The 21,159-nt window shown below is 44.4% G+C and overlaps 1 long non-coding RNA gene across 1 annotated transcript; it reads right to left on the bottom strand.

Annotated features, from left to right (window-relative positions):
- Positions 1-8,882: 8,882 nt before the first annotated feature.
- On the bottom strand, positions 8,883-13,470 carry LOC141933224 (uncharacterized). Its single transcript, XR_012626041.1, has 2 exons — positions 11,128-13,470; positions 8,883-9,872 (listed from the first exon to the last, which is right to left on the bottom strand). It is a non-coding gene; the product is annotated as an uncharacterized LOC141933224 (long non-coding RNA).
- Between the last annotated feature and the right edge of the window lie 7,689 nt (positions 13,471-21,159).

Below are 21,159 nucleotides of genomic sequence, written 5' to 3'. Positions count from 1 at the left end.
TTTTCTGGCATTACCATCGGTGCTGAGAACTCCAAAGCCTTTCCCTAATAACATATAGCTCAAAGTCTTCAGATTTAGGGGGGGAAAAGCCACATTCCAGCAGCATGACCCCCTTGAATATTTAACATGAGTAGAACAGATCCTTGTTTCCTGACTGTTTTGTATTGGACAGTTAGACGTGCTTCATAGAACAAATGTTTTATGAGCTAGTGTGTTAGGTGATTTTTAGATCATACATTTTATACCAATGTCCAAACAACCCCAAAACAGTGAAAAACCCAAGCATAGATAGGTAGGCTGTCCTTGCCATTACAATGTGTTTAGCTGAAGGATGGACTCCCAGCCTGAATTCACACCTTTGAGTACCGGCCAGCTCACAGATAAAGTCCCTTGGAGTGAAACTCTGCCCTTTCTTGATCTGTCAGCTGTCGCTCAGGTCTGCTGATATCAACGGGGTCTCACTTCACATTTATCTAAAAGTTATTGGCCATCCTCCTGGCAAGTCATAGGGTAGATTCATTTTTTTCAATAGTTTTTGAGTAAGGGAATGGCATTAAAAAACCTCAAACAAATCCTAAGAGGCTTCCAACTGAGTGAAGTAATGATAGTTTGGAACTGGAAAGGCTTGGCCTCTGTAGTTTGAGAGCCAAACTGGGGAAGCTGGGATAGACATTCAGGCTTTGAAAACACCAGCTATCTTCTGTTTGTTTGTATCTACATTTACGTTGGGATAAACAGCTCTCAGCAGACGAAAATGCAATTTGTTTAAGTATTTCAGCCAAAGGACAGCAATTATAACAATAAGGCACTCCTTTCCCTACCTTCAAAGCATTTGCTAGTATCAACAGTGGACCCAAGACCAAGTCCTGAGGCTTAAATATCTTCCAACTAAGTCAACTCGACACTTCAGAAATCTGCTATTTGTATTAGATGCTGTGAAATGTTACAAACATTTTCTAGTTAGAGCATTTTTGTCCCATTGATAACAGAACAGAAGTTACTTTGGTACACTGCAGTGATGTTGCAAAGTCCTTGAGAAATGAGCTTCTTCGTGATGTAATTGTAGAGTGCAATCAGTGGACAGACCGGACACTAGTAAATCTTTAGTCTCAGGCCATCCAAATAGTTGAGCAGTGCCCTCTGAAATGTGCACAGTTCCTCAGTTGTCAGGAAATGTGTTGCCTTACTAAATCACAGAAATGTTTAATGATATTTTAACTTACACAGCACTGACCATGCATTGTTTCTAGGAGAAAAACCCAGGTATAAGGAGTTGAAGTAAAAAGACCTCAGTGGTCTGGAAGAGTATACCAGGAAGGAATACCCTGTAGCTACAACTTACAGTAGCTCCTCATGTTGGTGTTGACAAAACCAAAGGGAGCCTTCTCCAGTGTTCCTGAGATTTCCACGAGTTGACCAGAACATGCAGAACCCTTTCAGCAAAAATCCCTTTTCCTTTATAAACAAATGTCTGCAGTATATAAACTATGATAAATAATAATTTTTAAAGGCTCAGTCAAATATAGATTTATTACATGTTTTTAAAATGCTGAAGATAACTTCTAAAAAGGAACGGTGCATTTGATTTATGCGGTGCCATTTGATTAATGTAGTAATATGTTTTGATCCTCACTAGGGTCTTAAGTGCATAGAGAGCATTTTTTCACCTTTCTGTCTGGAGTATACATAACACAGTTTACAGCAGTGAGAGTTAGTACAGAGAATTAAGAGCAAGACAGTTAATAGTATTTAATTCTGCTTTTGCCTCTTTGGCAGAGCTGCAGCAAGTAATTCCACTGGGTTTGATTCATTTTTTCTGCTAGTGAGACTTGAGCACTTTTGTTAAATACTTCAAAATCTGTGGTTGAAAAGTGCAACATAAAGGTTAATTGTTCATTTTGTGTCTGTTACTGGGAAAGCTAAAGTCTGTTACTCTCCTGCTAAAGGGGAAAAAAAAAAAAAAACTAGTGCCATAATCTTTTTTTCTTCCTTTACCTTTTCAAGTATTTCTAAATTTTAATTTTTGAATTTTGTTACTAAAAAAGTAGCTTAAATATTGTGCTATAATTACATTTCTTGAATGACCCTAATCGGTACGATCAAGTAGCTCAATGTGGACTGTTTGTCATGTACAAAGACTGCAGCTAGACCCTATATGAAACACTTCCCTGAAAATCCAGTCACCTCAGGCAATGGCTATTTTGAATTGTATAACCTAAATAGTGCCAGACCACCAGTCAGATGAGAAATATGCAAAGAAACAAGTTGAGGATATTTCAAGGAGCTGTAGTTTGGGGACACGGTAAATTTGGCTTTAGGACTTCCAGTATCAGATCAGAAGTTTGCAGTCACATGCTGTAAAACATTTTGGTAAAAAAATCCTGATTTTAGCTGAATTCTGTTTGAAACAATGTTAACTTTGTGCAGGTGGATCTTGGGCTTGTTCTGATACTGTCAGAACAAATTTCATCAGCCAGTTCTTGATTTGTCATTTTTTCATCTCCAGGTCACTGTTACTAGTCACTGATGTCCTTCAACTGGAGGTTCAAGTCAGAGCCTCTTTAATCTCTGTACTGCAGCCCTTCCCAGCTACCTACTCCACTTTGCCTCAGATGCCTTGCACGCTCTGCTTTGGACCTCTTCTTTTGCATTCACCCTTTGTCTCCGTCCTCATATGATGAAGATGGTGAAGAGACGATCACAGAGCCAAAGCTGGGTTTCTGTCAGTAAAGAGGCACACTAGAAGTCACGTGCACCCTTCGTATTTCCCTAGCCCCATCTGCCAAAATCCAGCTCGGACTCAGCTGAGGAGCAGGACACATGGCAGCGTACATCATGATGAAGTTTACAATGCCATTTCCATGCAGATATCGCAGGGTGGACACCAAAGAGACTGGAGCGGTGCGGGAGCAAAGCTTTTAAGTGTGACTACAAGAAGTCTAGCGTCGGGAACAGATGGCCTGATGCAGTAGAGTGCTTCTGGTTCCTGAGGAGACAGCCTGGATCCAAAGTGGGTAGATTGGGAACTTGAAGGCAGACTTCCCTTTGTTTGGACCTAAATGATCTCTTATCAGGAAAAAAGAGAGATTCAAGAGTGATAAGTGGACTGTCCGAGGAGATGCGGCCACAGGGGAGAAGGGTAGGCAGGCAGTGCCTTCTCGTTCCTTGGGTGTTGCTTACAGGAGGACTTCAATGTAAAAAAAAATTAAATAACCTGCCTCTGGCCCAAGTAAGGAAGCCTGTTTGAGAGCTCTTTTCTGCTTGCCTTTTTTTTTGTTTGTTTATTTCTTTTGTGGGGTGCTCCGGTTTTCTGGGCACGTTGCCAGGGGTTGTGTGCTTTGCCAAGAGGCAGCCTTGCGTTCTTGGGCAGGCAACATCCTGGTTCCACCCTATCCTGAACGGGGTGTGCACACACACCCGCGTGTACCATCAAGCACACTTTATCTTAAGCTCTTGGTGAAGAGAAGTTAGGCTCAACCTGCATTTCTCCCATGAACTGACCTTAGTGTACCAGCAGCTATAAAATGAGCTGTAGCTTGATGTCACATTGTTGTGTCATTTGGACAGATCTCAGGAGAAGAGATGTTCCCCCAGACACACACAGGCGCCTTTCATGATCAGGTTCAGAGGGTCTTCTCAGGCAGCATTTGCTGTTGCTATATTGTGGCATACTTTGACTTGAATGACAAGGGACTTCAGCTGATGAGAAACAATGTGGTCACTGTCACATTCTCCAGCAGGCCAGAGATTTCACCTGCAGACCATCGCCTTCCACTGACACTGCCCTCTCACCTTCTCCATCCATCAGATGTCCATCCATTTCACACCCTTTCACTTGGAGATACTAGTCCAGGAGTCCACACACAGACATTTACTATCACCAGGGTTGGCCCGGACAGGGAAGGAACAAACTAGCGAGGCAAGGGTCTAAACAGAAAGGAAAAGAATTACTTATCTGTGTAGCAGAGAAAGTAAGAACTGCTTAAATTTTACAACAGTGCTCCAGGACAGGGCCGTATAATCCAGGGAAAAGGTGATAAATTTGCAGTGATGAAAGCCAGGGAGCAGGACAAGGCAGCTGGGGGGTCAAGGGAGGACTGGGCCCAGCGAAGGCGCGTGTCCCCACAGTGGAGCTCTGTTCGGGGAACCCACGAGCAGCGGCCAGGACGCTCCTGCGGCAACCCCCGCGGGGGTGAGTGCAACCAGCTTCTTCAGGGGAATGAAACTCACTCCCGTCAATGCCACGGCTCTCCTCACCTTCAGCAGAAGCGGTACCACCTTTGCTAGGCAGCAGCTGGGCCCCCGCGGCTCCCGGGGTGACGGCAGCCCACACGGCAGCCTCGCAGAGCAGTCAGCGCCGCCGGCAGCCCGGTCACCTGTGCGCCGGGCCTCTGCCCCACCGCGGCACAGGCAGGCGGGTCTGGGGGGCTGCACGGAGCCGTCAGCGGGAGGGGGTCGGCACCCACCCAGCTCCCCCCCCGCCCCGGGACCGGACCGCCCGCGGAGGGACATGGCGTGCGGGCGCCGCTAGGCGGCGCTGCGGCTGCGCGGGTCCCGCCGCAGGGCCCGGCCGGGCTGCGCGCGCGGGGCGGGTGAGTCGGCGGAGCGGTGACGCGTCGGGGGGGTGGGGGGGTGGGTTGGTTGTGAGGCGTTGACGCATGTGGGGAGCTGGGAAAATCTACTAAAAAAAAATTCGATATTGGCGGCGGGGGGCGGGGAATATGTTTTTAGGCGCGGAGGAAACGTTTCGTGGGAGGATAACGTCCTTGGTGCTGCTTGCATGTGGAACTGAATCCCCGATGACCCCCGTCCCTTTCCCCCGGGACACCGGGCGGTGGGGGTACAGCCGGGCTCGCAGGGAGTGGCAGGTACCGCCGAGGGATCACAGAATCCTAGAAAGGTTTGGGTTGGAAGGGACCTTAAAGATCATCTAGTTCCAACCCCCTGCCATGGGCAGGGACACCTTCCACTAGACCAGGTTGCTCAAAGCCCCGTCCAACCTGGCCTTGAACACTGCCAGGGAGGGGACATCCACAGCTTCTCTGGGCAACCTGTTCCAGTGCCTCACCACCCTCATGGTAAAGAATTTCTTCCTTATATCTAGTCTAAATCTACCCTCTTGCAGTTTAAAACTGCTACCCTTCATCCTATCCCTACACTCCCTGATGAAGAGTCCCTCCCCATCTTTCCTGTAGGCCCCCTTTAAGTACTGGAAGGCCGCTATAAGGTCTCCTTGGAGCCTTCTCTTCTCCAGGCTGAACAACCCCAACTCTCTCAGCCTGTCCTCATAAAGGAGGTGCTCCAGCCCCCAGTCATCTTCATGGCCTCCCCTGGACTCTCTCCAAAAGGTCCATGACCTTCTTATGCTGGGGGCCCGAGAGCTGGACACAGTACTCCAGGTGGGGTCTCACCAGAGTGGAGTAGAGGGGGAGAATCCCCTCCCTCGACCTGCTGACCACACTTCTCTTGATGCAGTCCAGAATATGGTTGGCTTTCTGGGCTGTGAGTGCACATTGCTGGCTTGTAGTCAGTTTTCCATCCACTAATACCCCCAAGTCCTCTGCAGGGCTGCTCTCAATCCACTCATCACCCAGCCTGTATTTGTGCTTGGGATTGCCCTGACACATGTGCAGGACCTTGCACTTGGCCTTGTTGAACTTCATGAGGTTCACACAGGCCCACCTCTCAAGCCTGTCAAGGTCCCTCTGGATGGCATCCCTTCCCTCCAGTGTGTCAGCTGCACCACACAGCTTGGTGTTGTCAGCAAACTTGCTGAGGGTGCACTCAATCCCACTATCCATGTCACCAACAAAGATGTTAAACAGCGCTGGTCCCAATACCAACCCCTGAGGAACGCCACTCATCACTGCTTTCCACTTGGACATTGAGCTGTTGACTGCAACTATTTGAGTGCAACCATCCAGCCAATTCCTTAACCACTGAGTGGTCCATCCATCAAATCCATGTCTCTCCAATTTAGAGACAAGAATGCCATGCGGGACAGTGACAAATGCTTTGCACAAGTCCAGGTAGATGATGTCAGTTACTCTTCCCTTATCCACCAATAGTGTAACCCCACCATAGAAGGCCACCAAATTTGTCAGGCACAATTTGCCCTTACTGAAGCCATGTTGGCTGTCAGCAATCACCTCCTCATTTTCCATGTGCCCTAGCATAGTTTCTGGGAGGATCCGCTCCATGATTTTGCTGGACACAGGTGAGACTGACTGGTCTGTAATTCCCTGGGTCTTCCTTTTTTCCCTTTTTAAAAATGGGGGTTATGTTTCTCCTTTTCCAGTCAGCAGGAACTTCACTGGATTGCCATGACTTCTCAAATATGATGTATAGTGGCTTAGCCACTTCATCCGCCAGTTACCTCAGGGCCTGTGGGTGCATCTCATCATGGACTTGTGTACCTTCAGGTTCCTTAGATGGTCTCCAACCTGATCATCTCCCACAGTGGGCAGTTCTTCACTCTCCCAGTCCCTGATTTTGCCTTCTGTGACTTGGGTGGTGTTGCTGGAGCCCTTGCCGGTGAAGACTGAGGAAAAAAAGTCATTGAGTACCTCAGCCTTCCCCACATCCCAGGTAACCAAGTCTCCTGTTTCCTTCCAGAGGGGGCCCACATTTTCCCTAGTCTTCCTTTTACCACTGATGTACCTGTAGAAGCTCTTCTTGTTGCCCTTGATGATGGCCAGATTTAATTCTATCAGGGCTTTGGCCTTCCTAACCTGATCCCTGGATGCTCGGACAATTTCTCTGTATCCCTTCCAGGCTACCCATCCTTGCTTCCACCTTCTGTAGGCTTCCTTTTTTGGGTTTGAGTTTGTCCAGGAGCAACTTGTTCATCCATGCAGGCCTCCTGGCACTTTTGTCTGACTTCCACTTTGCCAGGATGCATCACTCCTGAGCTTGGAGGAGGTGATCCTTGAATATCATCCAGCTTTCTTGGGCTCGTCTTCCCTCCAGGGCTTTATCCCATGCTACTCTGCCAAGCAGATCCCTGGAGAGGCCAAAGTCTGCTCTTCTGAAGTCCAGGATAGCAAGCTTGCTGTGTGTCCTCACTGCCTTAAGGATCTTGAACTCTACCATTTCATGGTCACTGCAGCCAAGGCTGCCCTTGAGCTTCACACTCCCCACCAGCCCCTCCTTGTTGGTGAGAACAACATCCAGCACAGCACCTCTTCTCATTGGCTTCTCTATCACTTGGAGAAGGAGTTTATCATCAGTGCATTCTGGGAACCTCCTGGATTGCTTATGTCCTGCTGTGTTGTCCCTCCAACAGATATTGGGATGGTTGAAGTCCCCCATGAGGACCAGGGCTTGTGAACGTGAGTCTGCTCCTGTCTGTCTATAGAGGGCCTCGTCCACTCAGTCTTCCTGGTCAGGTGGCCTGTAGCAGACCCCACTATAATGTCTCCTGTCCCTCCCTTCCCTTTAATCCTGACTCCTAAGCTCTTGGTCGGCTCTTCATCCATCCCCAGGCAGAGCTCCATGCACTCCAACTGGTCATTGACATAGAGGGCAGCCCCCTCTCCTCATCTCCCCTGCCTGTCCTTCCTAAAGAGCCTCTATCACCCCATTCCAACACTCCAGTCATAGGGGCCATCCCACGATGTCTCCGTGATGCCAGTAAGATCGTAGCCCTGCGGGTGTGTGCATGTCTCTAACTCCTCATGTTTACTCCCCATGCTACATGCATTTGCATAGAGGCATTTAAATTGGGCCCCCGATGAAGCTTACTGTCTGGAATTCCTTTGTGCTGCTCCTCAGGTGCTCTCCTGCTGACCTGTGACCCCTCTCCAGGCTCTGGGCATCTATTGCTGGCACTGGCATCAAGCTGGTAGGAGTGGGATGGATTGAGGTTCCCCACTGAAACCTTAGTTTAAAGCCCTCTTCACCAGCTTGGCAAGCCAATGGCCAAAGATGATCTTCCCCTTCTCTGACAGATGGACCCCATCAGCCCTCAGTAGACCAGGTTTCTGAAGGCGAGTCCCATGGTCTAAGCAGCTGAACCCCTGGCTGTGACACCAGTCCTATAACCAACTGTTGATTTGCCAGATTCAACTGGTCTTTTCAAACCCCTTCCCTTTGACTGGGAGGATTGATGAAAAAACTACCTGAGCTCCAGAGACCCTTATCGCTGCTCCCAGGACTCTGTAAACCTTCCCAATACTCCTCAGACTGCTCCTGGCTGTATCATTGGTGCCCATGTGAAACAACAGCAGTGGACAATAGTCAGCAGACTGTACGAGGCTCGGTAGTCTCTCGGTGACATTCCTGATACGAGACCCCCGTAAGCAGCACGCCTCTCTAGGGAGTGCGTCAGGTCAGCAGATGGGTGCCTCTGTACCTCTCAGATGAGAATCCCCTACTACTATCACCTGTCACCTCTTCTTAGCTGTGCTGGTTGTTATACGGGGAGCAGACCGGGCTGCCTTATTCAGCTCCAGTGTCTCTCCTGATGTGACGGGTCTTTCCTCTTCAGTCTGCAGAGTGGTGAAGCAGTTCTGCAAGGGCACCTCAGGCTTTGGGGGAAGTCTCTTCCTCCTGCAGGTCCTCGCCATTGCAAAGTTGCATTCTTCTGCATTACTGGCCCCCCTCCTGGCTCCCAAGGGCCTCCCCTTGGAGCACTGTACAAACACTTTAATATGTCTCCCACACTAAGGCTGTGCTGATCAAAACCAAAACTCTTTGGAGGGTAAGTAAAGATTTCCACAGAAAGGAGAGAATGACAAGCAGCACACAGGAGAAGGGATGGCTTGTGGGCAGCCAGGAAAAGCCCGCTGTCATGTAGAACTACAGAAGCGCAAGGATGCTGCAGAGATGAAGAGCAGCAGAACTATGAATAATAACCATTTGAGAAAAATGCAGCTCTAAAATTACAGGAACAAAGTGATTTTAATAATGTATTAATTACTATATAGGAGCAGTAGAGATGCCATCAGTGAGTAGACAGGTGAGAAGCTTCAACCAACATAACTGTGGTCTAGTTAGAAAACGCTTCAAGGGGATTTGTTAAAACTCTCAGTTTTGACTCAAGGTTGCCTGGGATTTTTACCTATGCACAGTATAAACCATGAGATGAACAAAGGTTGGCAGTGGACTTATTTTAGGAATTTCAATAAATACCCCAGTTCTGTATTTGGGAAAAAAAGCAAGTGGTGTCATTACTGCGGAGGAAACAGTAGGTGCCTCAAAAGGCTCTAAAAACCAGCCACTGATACCAGACATCTTAACATCAGAAAATGTGTATTGTTATCATCCCAGAACTTTCTAAGAGCTGACAGAAGAGTGCTTTGAGTCACTAAAACTCACTTTCAGAAGAACTGGAAGTCCAGGGGATCTCCAGGGGGTGGGAAAGAAGTTCACGTTGGAACAGTATTTTGAAAGGTGTACAGAACAACCTGGGCAATTCACGCTGTGTGTCCGGCCTGTAGCCTGACATTGTCTGGATTCTTCTGGCTATGGGCCTGATGGAAGTCCATACCCTGAAATGCATGCTGCCCAAAATGACTGTGTTAATAAATACCAAAATAAAAGGAAGTACGTTATTTATGTCAACTGACATGGATTTACAGAAAGTAGATTTTGCTGAGATAATCTGGTACCATTTTCAGAAGACTAAGACCTTAATCCACAAAGGCAGTTATTTTCATATAAAACTACTATAAAGCATGAGGCTTTAGTTTTGCACGGTTCTTTGATTGAGAGGTTACAGCAAATTAATATACCAGATACTTCAAAATCCAGTGGTTAACTCAATTGCTAGTCTCAATGCTAAACAATCATTGTTCAGTATCATCCATTGTGCAGGGGTGTTAACTGGTGGAGCTCACCTGGATTGTCTCCTGGCTATTTTCCATTTCGATCTGTGATACAGAAGAAAACATAAATTCATCATATTGCAACAGATCAGAGGAACAGAAATTAGAATAGGTCACTCACGTAATCAGGTGGTAAACAGAAAGCAAGCATATAATACATTACTTTATTACAGGTAAACATGAAGCTATGTATCTAAGAACACAGAATGAAGGCCACAGTAGTAAGATGGGAAACTATACTTGGAAGCTGTGGCTCTGTAAAAGACTCAGAAAAGAGGGGGACAGCAGTTGGTACCACTGAAAGGGCACCTAAAGGGGTAATGTAATCTTCAGACATACAGACAAGGGAGTCTTAGGTTGGGCTAATGAAGTTACAGTATTTTGGGATTTGGCACTAATCTTGCCATTATGCTGAAATGCTGGATCTAGTTCTTCTAGACTCGGGTCAGGGAGGATGTTGCCACATTAGTGGGGGGAGAGGTCGGTCTCATTTTGCTGTGTTAGACCCAGAGCACATGAGAAAGAGCTCCTAATGCTCCAGGGACTTCACTTATAGACAAGAAAATGGTGTGACATAGTGACCAGAATGATAACATTCGTGAAAGCAGAGCTTTTTATATTTGAAAGATTGTTTTCTGTTAGTTATCAGGTATTATTTTCCTGGAACTGAAATAATTTAACATAACTGAATTTTTCTCATAGATGGAAGTAAATACCTTTGAGGTCAAGGTTTGCATACTTCTTCCCTGTGACTGGGGACAGAATTATGTCCTCTAAATAGTTATCTTAAACAGGAAAACCTTATACGTTTCTGAGGGTAAATGCAAGACCATTTCTTTTACTGGACTTCTGAAAATACTAGACTAAATGACTTGATGGAGTTTCCCCCATTCAGGAGAATGTATTTCATCCATCTGGCACTTCTTGGAAAGCAGGTGCAGAAAGAAAGGGTTTACCGTGTAACTGAGTTGTGCAACCAGCTGGTTATATTACCTGCCAGTAATTCAGAGCTCAGTTTGCTACTGGGTCTCAATTCAAGCATCTTGGAAACAAAATCTGTCAACAAGAATTCATGCTTTTTCCAAGGGTTTCTTCAACCTCAAGCACCCCTCCCTCCACCCTTATATTTTGCTGTTGGAATGCTTTCCCGCAGAGCATCTAACATCAGCACTTGCATGTGTCCCTGTGTGCAGGTTTACATGTATGGAAGCTACCTGCATCTTAACACCTCACCATCGTATTATTTTTTTTCATGTTAGCTACAGCAGGACAGCTTATGTTACTGGGAAGTTAAAAGTACCTAAAAATGTCCGTTCTTTTTTACTGAGCCAGTACGCAGCTGCTATCTATCCACTGATGACAGAAAAAAGGGATTGCTGGAGAGCACCTGCTCCAGCACCCTGCTCAGAACGGGGCCGAGTTAGCACATGCTGGTCAGGGTCTTTTCCAGTCAAGTTGTAAATATGCCCAAGGATGGATATTCCTCAGTCCCTCTGGGCAACAAGTGCTTGAAAGGCTTTTTTTTCCCTAACATCGTGGCGGAATTTTCCTTCTTGTTCCCTGATAGGCATGTGTCAACTGGTGTTTACAGGAGAAGGCAGTACGCTTGGTGGTGATGTGATGAAGGACAGACTTCTTTGCAGGGAGATGGCATTTACATTCTTCAGCGTGCTCTCGGTCTAACTGGTTGCTCAGCAACTTGTCTCCAGTGAAACCAGATAAGATTTGAGTAGCAACATTGTTCTCCCAGTCAGTGGGCAGCTAAATGACCAGGTAGTTGACCAAAGTGTTTGATGAAGTCAAAGTAGACTCTGTTTTGAGCAGTAGTTTAATGATCATTGTGTTTATGTGTTTCCATTTCATGTCCATCTTCTCAAGTCAGTTTTAGTAATTTCTGGTCTGTCTCTAGTAGCATCTCTTGAAGGATTTTATAAACCATTCCTAATACCCGTCTGCTTTCAGCTCTGGCTTGCTGACAGCACTGGACTCCTTCTTCAAGTCTTCCACTCACAAGTGACAGGCTTTTCCTCCTACCCTCAACTTAGTTTGAAATTGAAAAGTTCAAAGTCTTGTGATTTTCAAGTTTACTTTTACATAATATTCAACTTTCTGCAGCAGATGTAGACAGGACCCAAGCACCAAGAGTATAGATGTCTGGCAACAATAAAAGTTGTCCACAGCTAGAGCCACACAGCACATCTGATACTTTAGGAAAAGTGTTATTCTCAGGTGGTCTCTTGAGGAGGTTCCTGCTGAGCCAGACAGCAGTATGTCTTGTTTTAATTTTTGGGTGTCAAAACCCAAGAGAAATCTTCTGACTTTCAACTACAAAATGTTACGTAAAGCTGAATTTGCCTATAAGGAAAACGATTCCTCAAGAGCTAAGGGAAAACAAAACAAACAAAACAAAAAAAAAGAAAGCAAATGAGGGCAGAGATACCATACACATAGAATTACTGACCTGAAAACACTGCTCTGGAAGCAGTTTATGTGGTCTAATATTTTATGTCAAGTTCATAGACTGCTAAGTGTCATGAGCGAACACAGTAAGAGACTTAGCTGGCTTTTTGTTACTTCAGATGAAGAAAGACTCTTGTCAAGAAACTAGAAAACCCAGAGGGATTTGTTCTGCATAACCTGGACCTACCCCTTCTCTGGAGCTGCTGGGACATGGACCATTCTATGCAGTAAACACGTAACAATGGAAATTAATGGAGATTAACAATTTTTGTGTTAAAAATAAACCACAGCTTGAATGAATCCAGTTTTTGTAGCCCTCAAGATTTTCTTTCTTTTTTGGGCTGACTGGACAGTAGCTGGTTTTGGAACTGTTTCTAACCTGCAGTGCAAGCAGGCAGGTTTCCTTCCCTCCTGACAGCAATCACAATCCTGTCTGTTTAACTGGCAGGAGGTACCGAGAAACCTGTACAAAAAAACCAGTATGTAAATAAAACATGACCTGAAACGTCACGTTGCAGTCATGAGGATCCAACCCTGTCTGAGCTGGGACTGGGGGCTATATATTGGCTGTTGCGGGTTCCAAGGTGAAGCGATGCGGGGGGGTTAGCGCAGCAGCCTTCCCTGCTGACAAATCCCAGCCCAGATTGCTTTCAAAATGCAAGTAGGAATCCTCCACCTTCACTGATGCCACCAGAAGACCCGCAGAAATGCAAAAGCTGTAGAGCAAGTTGTTAGCAAACATAACTCACTGTGCGTTTCGTAGTATCATATGCTGGAGAGATGGTAATATAGTGAAAGACAGCAAATGATAATAATCTTGACAAAACAATCAACTTCCCTGACACCTAGATGAATGTAACTCAGTATTAAAACCAGTAGCCTAAGGAGACATTAATCTAAATTAATCTCCCAGGAAAGTTACACACAGAGAAAGAAAAAGAAGGGGGGTAGTTAGACAAAAGTATCTGTAATTAATACATTACAACTCATATACAAATGTATTTTTGCAAGGAGTTTTGTAGGCATATAGATACTGCAGCATTTAACTTGTTTGGATTTTTTTTTCTTTTCTTTCAGAAAAAAGAGAAACGGCTGGGAGATGAGTAGCTTTAACATTCTGTCTGCACACCTGCGGAGTGCAGGTTAAGACAGCTCAACACCAAGACCCTAGAAGCTGCCCAAGGGAGGCGTGGTGGCTATTAGAGGTGTTTTGAAGCTCTGTGGGAAACCTTCAGTGTGGAAAAGCCAGCTGGCAGGTCACACCCCACAGCACACACCTACTTTTCTTTCTATGCTTTGAGAGAACTGAGCCAAGCCATCTCTGCATTCACATACCTCCATAAATTCTTTTGGAGAAGATGGGGAATTTATAAATAGGAGAGAAGATAGCTCTGTAGGCTCAGAGATTTGCCTCCGCAGGACTAAGAGATCTGCTGTTGACAGAACTTGAGCCTGTTAAGATACAGTGAATGCTGGACTAACTTAGCAGCTAAGCTTTTCATTAGGATAAAGTCTGGTCTACCATGATGCGTGTGGACCTGGCAGGAAAACTGTGAGGGGAGTGACTGTTAGTTCTGGCAGCTACACAAACCTGGGGAATTTACCATAAGCTGCTTTAAGTAGGAATTTTGACTGTGTAAAGGCAACAGTGACAAAACCAAGAATGGTTAGGGCTTGTGCAGTCTTACCCACCTCACCTCAAAAATTATTTTCCATTTATAAAAACCCCAAAAGCTCAAACACATCTATGACTTTCTGGAAAAACCAAAACAAAGTCACAAATCAAGATGAAAGTTTGATACCCTAGATAGATAAACCTCCATAGATTCTAGGTAGTGAAAAAATGTAAAGCAATTTTAAAAACACTAAAAATGCCTTGCACTACAAATATTACACTAAGGCCATGGGTACTCTAATTGCAAGATGTCTGTTTTTCACCTTTAAAATGCCCAATTTCCATGGCTTGTCTGCGATATGGATTCAGGGCCATTTTCTCTGCTATTGTTAACATTCTTGTTAGCTCATGAGCAGCACCTCTTATGAAGAGCAAATAACTATGTAATAAAAAGGCAGCAAAAATAAAGTAGTGAGTGAATTCACTGCCATTCCCCAGCCGAGATCAGAATAAATATCCCAACAAACATCAGCCAGCACTGACATACTGACTTTGCTGAGATTCACTGCTCTTATTGATAACAGCTACAGGAAACATTGCAAATCTGGAATTTAAAAAACTTTTTCCATTGAGCTTCACTCATCAAACCATGTCAGTGCCATGAAAAACCCACCTTTGTAAGCTCTAAATTTAATTGCTTATATGAAACTGCCACTTGTCCTTTTCCTGTGTATGACTAACAAACCAGGGGACTTAAAATGCCTGTGAGTGGTTCTGTTGGGCATGTCAAATGGGAACAGTGGAGGGATTTTTTTTTTATATCCCTGTGGTAAGTGATTGGGTGATCACAAGGAGAGGGACCGAGTTCACCCAGTGTTGATGGTGTACAGTCTAATCTAGGTCTCTATGCTCCTTCAAAAGTCAATGAGGAGAACGAGGCGAGAAGGGTTGCCTTTTGAAGGTCTTCATTTAAGAATGGGATGAAACTGCCTGCTGGAGCTGCCAAATTATTTTCACTGTCTATAAATAAAGATAGATTAGAGCTCAAATTTTAGACAATTTAAAGTTAGGCAAGACTACCTCCTCTGTAAGTAAGCCCTATTTAAAAGGACTATTTCACTCTAGGCTATACAACAATTTGATTAGATTATGTGTTTGGCAATGGAGACATGTCATTTAGGGGTAATGGACCTCAGTTTCAGTGGTGTCTCTGAGGAGGCAACCCAGGGGAGGGTGAAAGAACCAGAGTATAGCTGAGTATTTTATAGAACAGTCAGTACTATGCATACTTTTCCATTTTGTTGAGGTTGTTTTTCATATGGTCTTGCACTTCAAAAACATTTAAACAGAAGGTAGTATTCCTTTTTATTACACACAATTACCTAATTAGCCATGGCAAAATTATTTTTTTTATAATAGCTCCTGATGAACAAAAGACTAACCTATATCTAGATATCCCTGGAGGGAAAAAGCCCTCAGATCTACAGATCTCATGAGTGTCCTACCCATGCTTTCAAAGACACATGGAAATTCTTTATAATCTAGTTAAAATGAACAAATCCAACTACAATCTGAAAACTCTTCTTGAATCATTTAAAGCAATCAGTTACCATGCTTTTAATTTTCCTTTTAAAAATGATGGAGTATTGATAACATTTTTACTATGTAGTAAAAAAATCAGAACGTATCTTCCCATTGAAAGAGGTCAAAATGGACTGTGCTGATTCCATGGTGTATAAAAACCAGGCTCAATCATAAAACCTGAATTCACACTGTATGATTCATTTCAATCAGCCATAGTCCCAAGTAATGCACAGATTAGTTACTAAAAAGGATTCCACTGAAAGATTAGGGAATTCTGAAAATGAATTATGAAATCAAAATTCATACAAGGAAAAAAAACCCATAAAAACTATGTAGAGTCTCAGCTTTGGCATATGCTAGCTTACAGAGTTTTCCTTAACACAGAAGTTACTTTTTCACAGTAGCTCTGATAGCACTAAAAAAGGGTAGTCCTTTGCACTGCCTTATCTGAAACAAAATTGAATTTCACAAATTATTTAGAAAATTATAAAGAGAAACACTGTTAGACAGTCTCTCATGCAGCGCAGTTATACAGGTGCCAGAAGTTCTTCCTGTTCAAAGAATACCTTTGATTTAGGCAGGGTAATGCATTTTCCCTTTTGCTGGCATAGAGTCTGCTGTTAAGGGCATACTGCTTAGCAAAGAGAACGGCATCCTAACGTGTCTTGCATGATAGATGAAGTACAGATGCCAACCTGTAAACAAGAGCTGACATTGCAATATCAAGTATTTTATAGAAAGTTCTAAAAAAATTGAGAATCTGGCAATAGTTTCTACACTCAGGGCAATTAAGATTCTAGCGATTAGCTCCAGGACTTTTATACAACTGTCTGTTTCTTTTGGGGAAATTATTATCTCATAACAGTGGTCATTCTGCAAAACCCAATCAAAATCAAGAAGGAATAGAAAGTATATGTGTGCCACTGATTATGTGCCACTGCTGAACTTCCAGGAAAGCTGGCTGATTAGTTGATCAATTTCTGTGGAGTGAGTAATAGAAAGATAAAGCAAGTGTGTTCTGACTAGTTGTAAGAAACACTGTCTCTTTCATCTTACTGTGCACTATCAATTTTTTTTGCAGGAGGTGTGCTAAATTTTCATGCTAAAAACACTGATGCCAAAATATGTATTTTAAGAACATTTCAGTAAAAGAACAGAGATAAGAAAGCTTAGATATAATGACATTGAAATTACAGCAATATCTGAGCATCAGGAGATCTAAATTCAGTTCCTAGCTCTTCCTCAGAGGGTCTGCATTAAAAGCATTTAATTTCATGTACTTCAGCTCCCCATCTCCAGCACTGCTTCCCATTTCATCCTATCCACATGTTTCATCCATTTAGAATAAACGCTTTTTAGGGAATAGCGCTTAAGTATTTAGATAGTACATGTTTCACAGATGCGTCAATGTTAAACAGACACAATACAACTTTGCAGTATTACAACTAGGGAAAGAATAATTCACACCACAATAATAAAGGGATAAAGGTATAATGAATCATAAAAGACCACTGGTGATTCATGCAGAAAGATGGAAGTTATTTAGAAGACTCATACCAGAATTACCCATCAGGACGGTGGGATTCACTTTAGCCCCAAGGAAGGAAATCAAAGCAAAGTTTGCAATCAGCTTTTAACAATGGCAAGACCAGGTCTGTGTAATTCAGACACTTCATTCAGGCAAAGTTTAGTATCAAAGGTTTGGTAGGCTGGATCAAATAAAAAACATTCATACTAATGTTTCTAAGATAGAAATTACTGGGTTTAGTTTGATAGAATTGATAGTTCATGAATAACAAGAAATTCAAGCAGAGAGTTTCCTCGTGTGACTATTTTTTTTCTTTTTTGAAACCTAATTTCTGAGGTTGGATACATCAAATTATCAGTGAATATTTAAATGTTAATGGGCATGACAAATATAAATACAAGCTCTAGTTCAGAGAAAGATTTAAGATGAACTGATGATCTTCACTTTCAGGAAATAAAAAAGGTTGAAATCTGTTGGGAAGTTTGCCCTCATGGCTAGGAAAGGGGGAACTGTGAATTCCTACTATCCACAGTATTTAGAACAGTATATCCAAAAGGATCTTATTCCTATTGGTTTCAAAACCAATGAAAACATGAAGAAAGTGAAGAGATACTCAAAAGCAGGGGGAAATGCAATGCATTATGAAGGGTCAGGACTGAAGGATACCTATCAACCTCTGTAGTTCCACTGGGGGCCCATCAATCTTTGTGCAAACTGTAGCGTCATACTATGTTCTTACACAGTCCTCTATAACAGGAGATAATACAGGTGATGGTATCTCGCCTTGTGAATATGAAAATGGCCAAAACCCAACCCATGAATGACAATTTTCTTCTATGTTGCCTAGTCAGGGATCAGAAAATGCTGCTTGCCAAACCAGGTGCTTTTTTGATGCTCCCTCTTTACCTCAGTATTGACCTTGCTTCCCACAGTGAGCCTCTAATTGCTGTGTGACTGCACGTCTGCTGTCAATAATTCCTAATGATTGACTCCAATTTCTCACTGCTTGAAGTTGTACTTCCTCGTTCCCTCAAACGTTCTTTTGTTCTCAATGCCTGTATGTTCCCCAAACTGTGTGGTCTCTCCTTTATTTCACTCCAGCAGCTGCTTTGGCATTCTGCGTCTTCTGTTTCGGATACATGAGTGGCTCCGCACATTTGTGTTGTGAATATCATGGCTTCAAACCCTGAAAGACTTTTATGTCCCAAAACGTTCTTGTTACAGATTTTATCCTGCCATCTGATGTGCAATATGGCCCACAGATGGTACAGATAAAACCACCCTACAAGCTGTAAATGTTGATAGTCAAAATAGAAAGTTAGAAGAAAACACATAATGAATGTTTCTTCCTTTTCAAAAAAGCAAAACAAAAATAAGTCCAAATAAGAAAAGAGTTACTGCATTAAAGCAGTAACTCATTCTCACTCATTCAGTAGATACCTCTAAGTAAAATTAAACAGTTTGAAATGTCAAGGGAAATCTAGACTGCAATTACTGGGATCAATTGAGATATAATTAAGTAATCAAGGTTAGAATGATCATATGCTATAGTGGGTATTCTACAGGCGCCTTGATATGCTTTCAAATCTCTCATGAACTTTTAACAGTAATAATAAAGTCATTGTCTAAATCTGTCCAGGGCCACATGGCAACATTATCTCAAGGGACTGACACTCATATTGCTTAATTCCATTATATTTTGCAGACTATCAACAGCATAGTGGACATAAGCAGCATACAAACAGACATATTAGAATGGCAGCCTAAACTCTTTTGCAGCTATCGACTTCCAAGTTTCCAGAAAAATTAAATGTACAGCTTAGAACAGGCAAAGTGATCCTAAAGCCTGATCTGGCTTGGCAGTCTCTTACATACCGCTTCAGCTAAATTTTTAGCTATCTGTTGTTAAGGGTCATATTATTAGCAACAGAACACACAGATACCAAGATAGTTAGGCTGATGGAGGTAGCATGTCTTCAGGTAATGCACAGCTGAAGCCCAACTTTAAGCAATTCAAGTATGTGGATAGTCCTGTCAAAGCCAACTGATTTAGCTATTCACATAAAAATTACATAATCTCAGAATCAAAGTAGCCAATGAACAAACTAGTTGCAAAGCTTCATTTGGGAGGCACCTTGGTTTTGAGAACAACTGTGGCATAAGAATGTATGTAAGAAAGTTCTGGAGCTAAGAAGTACCAAAGTACTACACAGAAGTGCCAAAGAAGGTGGTAGGAAAAAAGCATGTATCCAGAAATACAAGCTCGTATGGATGCCTAAAAGGCAGTTGATGCATATATTTTGTATATATGTGTTGCATAATCTGAAATAGCTTGAAGATTCTTTTCTGGCAAGTTTGCTATGAAGACTGCATAATGATATGCTCCAACCTTTGGTCTCTAACTTACCTACACAGATATATGCACCTATTACTACACTTTTGCATCCCATTCAATGAAGTGCAAATCAGCATGTCATAAAAAAGCATTGTTCAAATTAAAGTAAACCAATGCAGAACCAATAGTGAAAACCTTTTTAGTGCCTATCAGAAAGAGTGTGATGAATGCAGAAAAAGGCTAACTTTGTTGAATGTTCAAAACCATCTACGTTATCTATCGGACAGACCTCTGTTTCTCACTTCTGGACTGAGCAGCAGTACTGCAGTGCCACACCACTGCTGTGCCATCTCTACTTTCAAGAGGTAGGGAGAAACCATCCCACTTTTTGATGGAAAGTCTCATTAACTGTGGTAATGAGAACAACTCACCAGGAAGCTGGAGCTTAGTATTTTAACCAGCAAATAAAAAGGAAAGTATGTGAGAAAAGTACTGGACATCATCTTTTTCTCAATGTCACACAGCAGCAGGTTCCTGTCAAAGAAAACAAACAACACTACCACATTTTTTGTCGCTATCACTTTTTTTCTAAGCTGTTGAGGCAGAAAGATAGGACACTGCATAAGAGTGAGCCGTATGGTCCTGAGAGAAGAAAAAGGCTTTCTGAAAAGTGCAAAGTGAAGAAGAGAGGAGATGGTTCATATGGTAGCTGAATCGATCAAAATGAAAAGGAAGAAAATGCAAAATAATTTTTCCTCAGTTCAATGGATATTTACCCTCAGAGCACCCTTCTGTATTTCTTAGTATCCTTCCCACGCTCCTTTTAAGTCTGACCTTCCATCTTTACACACACTAAGAATCCAAAACATCTGCTTCCCCACGCAGACTCGGGCTCCGTTTACAAGCTGTAGATGTTCCAGATCCTTCTGTTTCCATCCCCTCCAATGCACTTGGATCCCCTCATCTCTACCTGCCTCGCCTTGAGCCCTGCTCAATTTAACCTCTGACACAACTACATGTACAGCGCCCTTCTCTAGTCCATCTCCAGCATCCTCCCAGCACGCTAAACTCCTTCAGCTTCAGCTCTTCCTCTCTTGCGCTAGCTCCATCGCTACCTAACCCTGAGACGAAACATGGGGTGACCCCTCCAGCTTCAGATCTGCCCACAGCGCTGACCGGCCGGCGCGGGAGGGCCGCGGCTCACAGGGTAGTAGTGAGTGCAGGTGGCACTCCCGGGGCCATCTCCTGCCTCCCCCGGCCGCCGAGCCGCGCTGGATTTCTGACAGTTTTGACGCTCCCCCAGCTCCCTCCTCGGCTCCGCTTCGTGCAGGGCCTCGCTCCTTCCCTCCCGCACTGGAAGCCCCCCCAGCTCGCTCTCTCTCCACGGAGCCTCAGCCGCCATGTCCCAGGCCTCACGGCCCTCCGCCCGCCTCCTCCACTAACCCCTGTCCCCGCTCCCGACCCACCTCAGCCCCCGCTGGACGCGGACACCCCCCTTCCCAGCCCCGCCGTCCTGGGGCCTGGCCCGGGGAGGGGAGGCCGTTCCCCGGCGGGACACCCCCTCACCTGAGCACGGCTCCCCCGCGGCCGCCGCCCGCTCCCCTCGCCCGCCGCCCCCCCGACCCTTCTCCCTCCCCGCTGTCAGAGCAGGAGGGGCGGCACCTGCGGGTCCGCCCCATTCTCCTCCCCTCGCCTCCCCTCCCCTCCTCCCGCCGGAGAGAGAGAGACCGAGACCCGGAGGGAGACGGTGGCACCGGGCGGGACTGCCGAGCGCAGTTGCTCGGTGTGAGGGGAGGGGAGGGGGGAAATA

The sequence above is a fragment of the Strix aluco genome, chromosome 1, assembly GCF_031877795.1.
Source record: "Strix aluco isolate bStrAlu1 chromosome 1, bStrAlu1.hap1, whole genome shotgun sequence".
In the NCBI taxonomy this organism is placed as follows: Eukaryota; Metazoa; Chordata; class Aves; order Strigiformes; family Strigidae; genus Strix; species Strix aluco.
The sequence above is the reverse complement of the archived record's forward strand: the minus strand, read 5'-3'. Positions and strand labels throughout refer to the sequence as shown.